We start from the raw sequence: 9,892 nt of genomic DNA, 5'->3' as shown, positions 1-9,892 counted from the left end.
CGAGGCTATACTCCATGGATGCCATTAGAACACAATTAAGCCAGGACAGGACAAAACAAATGGAACTGCTTTTCCCTTAATAAAGTATTTATCTATCCAATACATGATAACATGATACATGCCATATCTCAACCCAGCTCAACTCTATTCAGAGCACTTTAAAATATATATATGTTAAAAAGTGTTAGTAAAAATCTGATTTGTAAAAATAATTAAAACAATAAATTAATAACATAAAAAAGTTGAAGAGTTGAAAGCCAAATAATAAAAATGTGTTCTTCTCTAACAAGTTTTACAGATAGACGGAGGGATCTCATGACTTTATTATTCAATAAAGCACAAGAATATCATGTGTAATTTGAACAAGAGAACATATATTATGAGTACATCATATCATAACGTCAGATCCAATAATCTTTTAAATGTCACACAATATGTGCAGTACAATTGTCTTCACTGTAAACGTATCATTTCTAAATGTCTTGATTGATTTGGACTTGATCCACAATAATCTCTCCATTATCAGTGTATAAGCGTTATTGAGTTTCATAGAATTGAATTGTTAGAATGCGAGAATGTCAGCCGTCCGTATTGATGCACTTCATTTTCCATCAGCTGCAACCCAAGTCAATACATCACTCTGGCGGCTCTCCAACAACTCACAACGGCCACTCGCCGAGCGCCACCAATGAATCAGCCGTGGAAAAAGACAGAGAAAGTCAATTAATCAATAGTTTAAAAAGCATGAAAACATTCAGGAGATGACAGTAGATCTCAATCTGTATTGGAAAAAATATTTTCTGTGTGTTTAGTTTACCCAAAACGCCACACACACTCACAAAAGCTTGATTTACATTTTTAATAATAATGATAATAATGCATCATATTTATAGAGCTATTTTCTGGAAACTCAAAGACACTATACGGTGGATACATTATTCATGCGCTTACACATTCATACCCTGGTGTTGATAAACTATGAAAGTAGCCACAGCTGCCCTGGGGCAGGCTGACGGAGGTGAGGCTGCCAATGCACCCCCATCATCCATCCATCCGACCACCACCAAACATTCGCACCAGGCGTCAAGTGTTTTGCCCATGGAGACAACGACATACTTTGTTTTATTTACCGCCGCTTACAAAAGTCAATTTGGCCACTTCTTTGAATGGCTCCATTCCAGTCATGTTCACAGAATCAATGACTCCTGGAAGTGTCAATTGTCCTCACACAGATGTTTGATTGAAAATATCAACTCTGAACACCCGATCTTGTGAAACAGGGTAGGCAGGCATTTGACGTTCTTGGTGGGGAGATGGCAAAAATAGGCCTATGAATGCAGTGCAAAGTGTCCTGGCTTTTTGTCCATATCAAATGTTACCTGGGCTATGCAGCAAATCCTCAGTTGACTGTGACACGCAGAGGCACCGTCATATGCTCCAAGTCGGACTGCGACTGTGAAGGAGATAAGAAGAGAAGTCGCTTCTACACGCCGCTAAACACAAAGTCTCCTGTGAATTTTTTGCTGCGTTTATCTCGCTTTACCACTGCCAGAGGCTGGAGTGTTGCGAACCAGCGCGGCTTTGGCATCATATGCTCTGCACCCCCCTTCCCCCTCCCCGTGCACAATAGCTCAGGGCCTCCACCACCCTCCCTGGACACTAATATAATCAAATCAGAAGGCATGACTGAAGAGGCAAGGGAAGCGGAGCCGCCTGTATTTGGATATGTTAAATCCATAACACCAGGGGTGATGAATTTTACAGAGAGGAGGCTCTGCACAACCTCATTTACGTGGACATATTTGGAATGTTCCACAACACATTGGCAACTATTAAGCTCTAGGAGCATTTTCTTTTTCATTTATAAAGGGAAATAATGCTGAGTTTTAAGGGACTATTACATTAATGGCTGAGTCTTTCAAGGTTGAACAAGTGTGCTGCATCACACCTAGAGGTATTTCCCAACTCTGTTGTGAATTAATACAATCACTGTTAGAAATATTGCCTCTTTTTTTTTAGCATTTTGACCAATCTTTCAAGACCAACAGAGTATTGTGGTTTTGCAACAACATGCGGCAAACTCCCAAAAGAGTAGAGATGAGCTTTGTGTGAAACTAAACGTGTCAGCGAAACAATGACATTGACACTAATATTTTTTTTTGCTTTTCTGACACCACAAATTATACAACGGCAACATGCAAAATTAATCAATAGTTTTTGATTGCAAAATTATTTAATATCACTCAAAATTATGTAAAATTGCTATCACTGTGGAGGAATGGCTGGCAGTGGACTGGGTGAACAGTGGTCACTGGGTTTGCTTTGGAATTGCCATCCATTCATTTTTTGCAGTGCTTATTCTCTTCAGAGTCATGAGTGAGCTAGAAGAAAAAATGTTACAGCCCACATCAGTGTCTGTATAGCAGAGAGTAACATGCTACTGTAATTATTAAAATAAGACACTTGAGTTACCCTGCCCTTGATTCAAAACAAAATTGTCAGATCCTGTCATCTTATTAGGGCGTAGCTTGCAAGCAAACAAATAAATGCTTTTGTTTGCCGTTCAACCTTGATGGAGTGAATTATGAAGAATGACAAAAGCCTTACTTTTGTTTTATGAGACAGCCCAAAGGATGTCCTCCTTCATGAACGTCTACCAAGCGAGAAGCTTTGAGGTTATTTCTAGTCTGCGTCGCTCCCCCTTCTTTGATGCTGCGTCGTTTATAGACCAGGTCCATATTCATACCAGTCAGTTTGAAACCACGTTATCTTGAATGACAAAAACGAAGCCGCGGGCTTGGTGAAACTCTTTGGAGAGACCATCGCCAACATTTTCTCAATGCAGAAAAGCAACAGCGAGATCGCCAGGCCCAAGTGTCCGCACGACACCATTTCTTATCGGTTTGTTAGCTGTAATGAAGAGTTATGAGAGGCAATAATGACGAGCCTACAAACATGGACACGCTATTAGAGCAGTAAATGATTCAATTTAATATGAATACAAATGCTGGTCACCAGCCGCCACCCCCGCGGTAGTGATCGTAATCACGTTACCAGTTTGTGACAAAAGACAGCGGAGTCTGCATCGAGTGGATGCGATCACAATGTCCGAAGCGTGAGAGAGGGGGGGGGGGGGGGACACTCACTATTGTATGGCGGGAAAAAAGAGGATCAGCTACGTTATTGAATTGCAATGGTGGGGAGTGGGCGGAGGGGAAGAGAGGTAGAATGTTGTGAATGAAAAAGCCTCTGAGTCTGGTGAGTCACACGTGGAGACAAATAGAGCATTGAGCAGTAGGGTTGTTGGGGGTGGAAAGTGGAGCAGGAATTTTCAGAGGTACAGGTACATCCGTTCTGCCTCGGGCTGCGTGGGTCTGCCTTTTTTTTTTTTTTTTAGATATACACATCATAAAAATGTGGAGGAGACATAAATAAATTAGCAAAAAATAGCTCCAACTGATGTGTTCTTCAGAAAATTTGTTACCTCGTAGGACAGACTTCTCCCACAATCCACAAGCCTCTTTCAGACTTTCACGTCTGAATCTCCACCATGTCCATTTTTTAATCCACTTACCTGTTGAAATGTAAATTACAGCTGTCTCTTTGACTCAATATAGTACTTCATATATTTAAAATCCTATTTTTGACTGACAATTAGCAGAGAAGAAGGTTAAAGTCTTCATTTAACCCATTTCACCTGTCTTCATTGGTCAGTTGACATGTAAAAATTTTGGTTTTAGTTGTTATCTAATGTGACTCACTGCTATCAACAAATTTGGAGTAGTAAAATAATCACTAACAATATGCCATCTTTGGTACTTAATAATGAAAGTAGAATTTTGTTGTTTTTGTTTACCTGGTATTGTTCCGAGTATTAAACGCTATTTACTGATTTACGTTCAAAGTGACATCGGACCGAAGGGACCATGGAAGTACTTTGTAATGGCATTAGATAACCCGCTATTGGCACTCTTTAAGTGTACTGAGTGCTTGTTGTTTTGGAAAGGCATAATTATTTATTATTGTTTAACAAACAAGCTATTTACAACAAATTGAGATAGTCTGTCTGTGTTTGTTTGCTTTCTATACAAAGTAATCAGCAAAGCTCATATTTGTATTTTTGCTGCATCCCTAATTTTAAACGCAAGTCCATTCATCCATGAGGTGAATCTATCGCTTATAGCTTGTATAATGCAGCTTATCCAAGTAACGGATAAGGACTTTTTTTTTTTACATTTATGTAACGACAAACAGACTGCAGTTAGAGAAGGTCTTGCACCAAACACTGCACTCACTACCTGTTGGGATGACTTTGCTTCTTTAATGTCCCCATTTTTATTCTCTGCTAGAAGCACAGTAAAGAACGAATGGGCTGTATATTACTGAGCTTTCCACAAAGTTGTACACTTTTCAAAATACTTGTCATGTATAAAAAGGTGACACGTGGCACATGTTAGAGAGAAAACGATGCATCGCCGGTGTGACTCTTGAATCCTCGGCCACTTGTTCGAACAGAAGCAATTTAAGGCTCCCCAAGATATATATATAAGTGATAAATGGGTTAGAATTACTTTGTGCTCAACCATCTCTCTCTCAAACACACACTCTCTCTCCTTCCTTGTGATCGTGACTGCACTGACAAAAGCTCTCATCTGAGGAAGTAGCTCGCTCTCCATGTGCAGACACCCCAGTTGCCCGGGAAACCGGTTTAAAGTTGCGAGCAAGAGGTAGCGGCGGCGCAGCCCTCTGCAGTGCAGCAGAAGAAAAAAGAAATGCCAGCACGAGCTTCGTCGTTACGGCGGCATACAGAGAGGAACTGGACAAGATGCACATGAGGATCTCGCTCACCTGGAGGAGAAAAACACGCGCACGCACTCCACTGCACTGTGCTGTGTGTGTAGGCGGCCTACTGTTCCTCGTCAACAAGTTGCTCGCAAGTCTGAGTGAGAGAAACTCCTCCGCTAAATGCTTGATGTCCAACTAGGTGCTGGAGTGGAGAGATTGTCCTATTTTTGAGACCCATGACAAAACAGAGTGCAAAGAAGGATCCAAGACCTGAAGAATAGAAAAACACTGAGAAACCTTCCACCGCTCAATTGTTTTTTTTTACACTTTCACTTCATGGTTTAATTTGTTCCTTGACCGAGTTTGAAACTTAAGTTTAGTCGTACTGTATAGTAAATGCTTTATCCCCAATCAAATGAGCTGTTGGTTTTCAACAAGTAGCTGCAGAAGTGAGTCTTGGCCAGCTTGATTATGAAATTCAGGACCGCAAAACCACTGTAATTACAAACAGACCCAGCTGTAGATGGTGGCACCGCAATATGTTGGATTTCAGCGTTTGAGTAGAAGATAAAGATGAGGGAGGGAGTGACTCTCGACTTGTTGTATTGATTATATGGGAGAGATAAGTGAGACAAGTTTGTAAATGCTGGGCAGTATCTCACCCATCGATATGAGATACGAGTTAGAGTGACGTCCACTTTTTGCCCATTGTTAGTTGGGATAGGCTGCAGCACTTCCCGTGACCCTGAACAGGATGAGCGGTGTTGAGAAGATGGATTGATAGTATGAGGTATTGCAAAAGCAAAAAAAAAAAAGTAACTTCCCTCTTTCACACGCGTTTGTTTTATCTGCTTTTAGGTCAGAAACCAGTATTTTGGGTGAAACCAATCCCTGATTTACACCTAATTACTGACGAAGAGAAAAGGCTAAAATTATTTTCTGGTGAAAGAAGAGCGTCGACTACTATGGTAAATATGGTACTTAGAACACAGTATTCTGTGGGTCTTGAGAAGTCGACCAAAATACTCAAAAATGGCTGGCAATAGGGATAATTTTGCTTCAAACACGTCACAAAATAAAAATTTGAAAAAAGAATCCCCCCTCAGGGAACAAAACAATGTGTCTGCTATATCCCCTGGTACTCTTGGAAAGGTTAAATATTCATCAATAATACATTAGTAATAATTCCAGATCCAAGCAGTTGGATGACAGACTTGTAAAAAGCCTTTATAAAAAATCATCAACACACATGGGCCCACTGTCCCTAGTAAGGGCTCGTCACAAACAATAATATGCAGTCTAACACACCTTATCATTTTTATATTATAGTAAGGTTTCCACAATATGACCACGTTCCAGGAAGTTTCAGATGCTCGGTGTTGCAAGTGCTGTAAACAAAGCAAAGAGACACGATGCTCAATCGTCAACGAATTTGGTCGGTCCTTCAATTTTGCTGAAACACAACTTTCATATGTTTCTAAACAAGCAAGTTCCACCAACTGTCGTAGTAATGTGCTGCAGCACTGTGGTTGTGAATTACTGCTCTACATGGGCAATCATATAAAAACAAATGAGAGGTGGAAATATGACCCTCTATTAACTATATGTTACACTGAAAGAAATATCACACAAAGTACTTGTAATATCAACAAATTGGCACTTGCATTTCGACAGGTGGATTTTGGGTCGCAGATGAGATTTAATCAAATCTTGAGGTGAACTCAGCACCAACCTGGGCAGCATTGTGCTGAATAAATGAATGAGCAACTAAAAGAGTCTGCCAGATTGCCACTTATTATTAGCGTTATTGTGCTGCCGCGCAATTCTTGTTGTCAGGCATTGCAGGCTTTGATGAATTTATCGCTACGAGACTTGCAAATTGCCAACACACAAATCTTGCTTGTCTTGCTTTAACGGGCTCTATAAAAAGCGTCACTGTTTCTCAATTTGACGGCAGTATCTCGTCATAGAATCCTATTTGATTGGTCGTGTACAGCAGCCACACGTGTGCTTGTGTGTGTGTGTGTGTGTGTGTGTGCGTGCAGGCGTGCGTGCGTGCGCGTACACAGTGTGTTTCTGCTGAAGTGAAAGCCATCTGAGTGTTACAGTCCTTTGTAACCATGAAGAATCTAAATGTCCTACTTAGCAATTCCACGGGTTTGAATGTTCCTCTTACTCTCTCGCACTTTGAAAGAAAAATGCCAAACACAATCCATTGAGAGAAGATGGCTCATTTTAGAGAATTCCTATAATGTTGAAATATATACTATATTTACACAGTATTACTACACACTCAATTGATTGTACATTGTGTTTCTGTTACATTGAATTTGAAACTCTTACAGATTTTGGAGGTTAAAGTAACAATTTAGTTGTGAGCTATCTATGGCATGTCAAGGTTAGGCTACTTGTGGCATGTATAGATAATACAAGGCATATTCATTTTATCCATTTTGTATACCACTTAATAAATCGTAGTCTCAGGGAGGCTGACGGAGACCCTAAACAGATTGGTCGCAAGGTCACCAGCCAATTGCATTGCATATACAGACAAGGAAGCATTCACATGTGTATCTATGGAAGGTTCTGAGTCTTCAATGAACCTAACATTTCCTGTTTTTGGAATGTGAGAGACAACACGAGATCAGAGAGTAGTTGCGAATTCCACTCAGAAAACCAGAACCAGATTCCAATTCCGAATCTCGTGCGAACCACGATTCTACCGTGCTGCTCCGAAATGAATCATAGCTGTTACTATTCACACCCTTGCCCTGCTTTTTGCAATAACCAATGTCAGCAATGGTTTCATATCGGAAGAAACATTTGGGAGTTACTGTAAGCCCTACGGGTAAAAGGAGAAGGAAAAATAGTCATAAACAGAGGAGTCATCATTCCTGGTGTCAGCAGTGTCTCCACAGCAGTCGGTGCACAAGAGCCTATTACAAAGCAGTGGGGGGAGAAGAAATGCATAAGTTAGAGCGGCTATAGAGCGGTTTTAGACTCCTCTCCTCATCAACTCCTCATCTTCTCCCTCTCTCCTCATGAGGCTGTATAATGCTGACAGGCAGAATGAGAGCAGAAGGAAGCTTGGAAAATGAGAGGAGGGAGGGAGACTGAAGGGAAGGGGGGAAGGCTGGCTTGCCTGCCAATCACAAGCAAAGACCCATCATCATTTACAGTGAGACAAAAAAAAAGAGATGTGTGGCGGGGGAAGCGTGACATGGAGGTAAGGGGAGATTTAATAATACCAATTTATGTATGTGTAAATTCAGAGGGTCTCTGTCAGAGACAACTATTTAGCGCCTTGTGGACCTTGTGTCACTGACACGAGCGCCGTCTTGAATATTTTAGCCAAAAGATTGATACTCTGTTAGGCGAGCGTCTGACGTGTGCCTCCCACTTTTTTTTTTGTCTTTCCTTCAGTTAACCTAACACACATGGTTGTGAAACATTTCATACACTAGAAAACACACCCCATCGCTGGGAGAACACGCAAACTTGAACCCACATTCTCAGAAGTGTTATTTCTGCTATGTTATGTAATCATCTGCTAAAAATATTTATTTTAATACGGTCCAATCCAAAACATTGTAAGAATGTTACACAGAAAGAAGGGAGGATGAGGAGGAACAAAAATTTAGAAGATGAAACTGCAAAGCCAATTGTTGCAAGATAAGCTGGCGTTAAGATGATGGGTGCTCTGATCACACCTGTAAGACATGTATTAGAACTTTTTCTGAGGCATCAGAGCTTGATAAAGTCCGCATATGCTTTGTGTGTGTCTGGATATAAGGCAAGAGGAAAAGGTCGCCACTACCAGAGGAAGAATATTTAATACACTTTTTTGGGAAAGTTTCTTCATGAATTTGTTCTTACACAAGCAATACAATTCAGAAGAACTCTTGATCGATAATACAGGCTCTCTGTGCTGGTTCATCCCAAAAGTGGTGTTTAAGGGTGGTTGAGCTCAGTGTTCTGTGCAGTTCTACAAATGTAAAAAAAAAGTTCTTTGAACGTCTCCTCTGCACATTACTGGCCACTGCACCAACACGAACAAAAACAAAACTCAAAATGTGGGATATTTGCATCTGCTAATGTGACAATGATGGGCTCCTTTATTGACTTATCATAAGAAGACAGTTTTATCCAAGAGGAGACTGAGTACAGCAAGAAAACGGACTGCTGCGGCAAAGTGGAGACTATGGAGCAAAATGCTTCAGAATGAGGAACACTTATATTTGTGTCCTAATGTTCGATTTTATTCTTGCTGTAAGAACAGTCCATTACAGCAAAGTGAAAAGTGTGGAGTATAAAACTGAAGTACCCAGAGCTTCAGGGAAAGCTAACGTTAGCAACCCTTATTATACTGCATCATCTAGTTTTCTATCTTAAATTTCACAATAAACATGAGGGTCTCCTATATACGCCTTCTGGAGACTGAGGACAGCAATAAAACACCAATGAGTAGAGGAGAACAATGTCAACAAGCATTTCTTGTAATGAGACCAATTTATGGTTTATTATAGAGTGGACTGTGGAGTACAATAATACTGCAGTGTCCCGACCACACGGCACCGAGCCGTCTGTTTGACGAGTGTGAACAACTTTTAGCAGCTGCAGTTTCTCTGCCAAAGGCGAGGAGCCGACCTTGACCTTTTCCTGCCTATTAACATCTGCTCCTCCCTCCATTAATGAGGGGGAACAAGGTAGTTTGGGGAGAAATTGAGATGTGTGTGTGTATGTGTGGAACTGAGTACAAGGGAAGGGAATTGGTAAACCTCAGTGTGTGCGTGCGTGAATGTGTGTGTGCGTGTGTGTGTCCTCCTCCTGCTAATCGGTGGTGTTCACTCTGTTGGAGTCCTAAGTGAACAACGTTGCCTTCAGGGGCAGACTCATCTATTCAAGCTGATGAGCTCTGCATTGTTCCCGCAGCGTGCGATCTGCAGTTCATCCCCTGGACGGACTACACGGACTAACTAACATGTCAGCACATTTGCACAATCTGACAGCAATTATTCAGAATCTCAGTAGCATTTTATTCCTCGTAACGGAGACAGCGGACAATATAAAATGTTATTTTGACTTGCAGAGACTATATGGACGGACT

Source organism: Syngnathus typhle, linkage group LG7 (assembly GCF_033458585.1).
Source record: "Syngnathus typhle isolate RoL2023-S1 ecotype Sweden linkage group LG7, RoL_Styp_1.0, whole genome shotgun sequence".
Lineage (NCBI taxonomy): Eukaryota > Metazoa > Chordata > Actinopteri > Syngnathiformes > Syngnathidae > Syngnathus > Syngnathus typhle.
The sequence above is the reverse complement of the archived record's forward strand: the minus strand, read 5'-3'. Positions refer to the sequence as shown.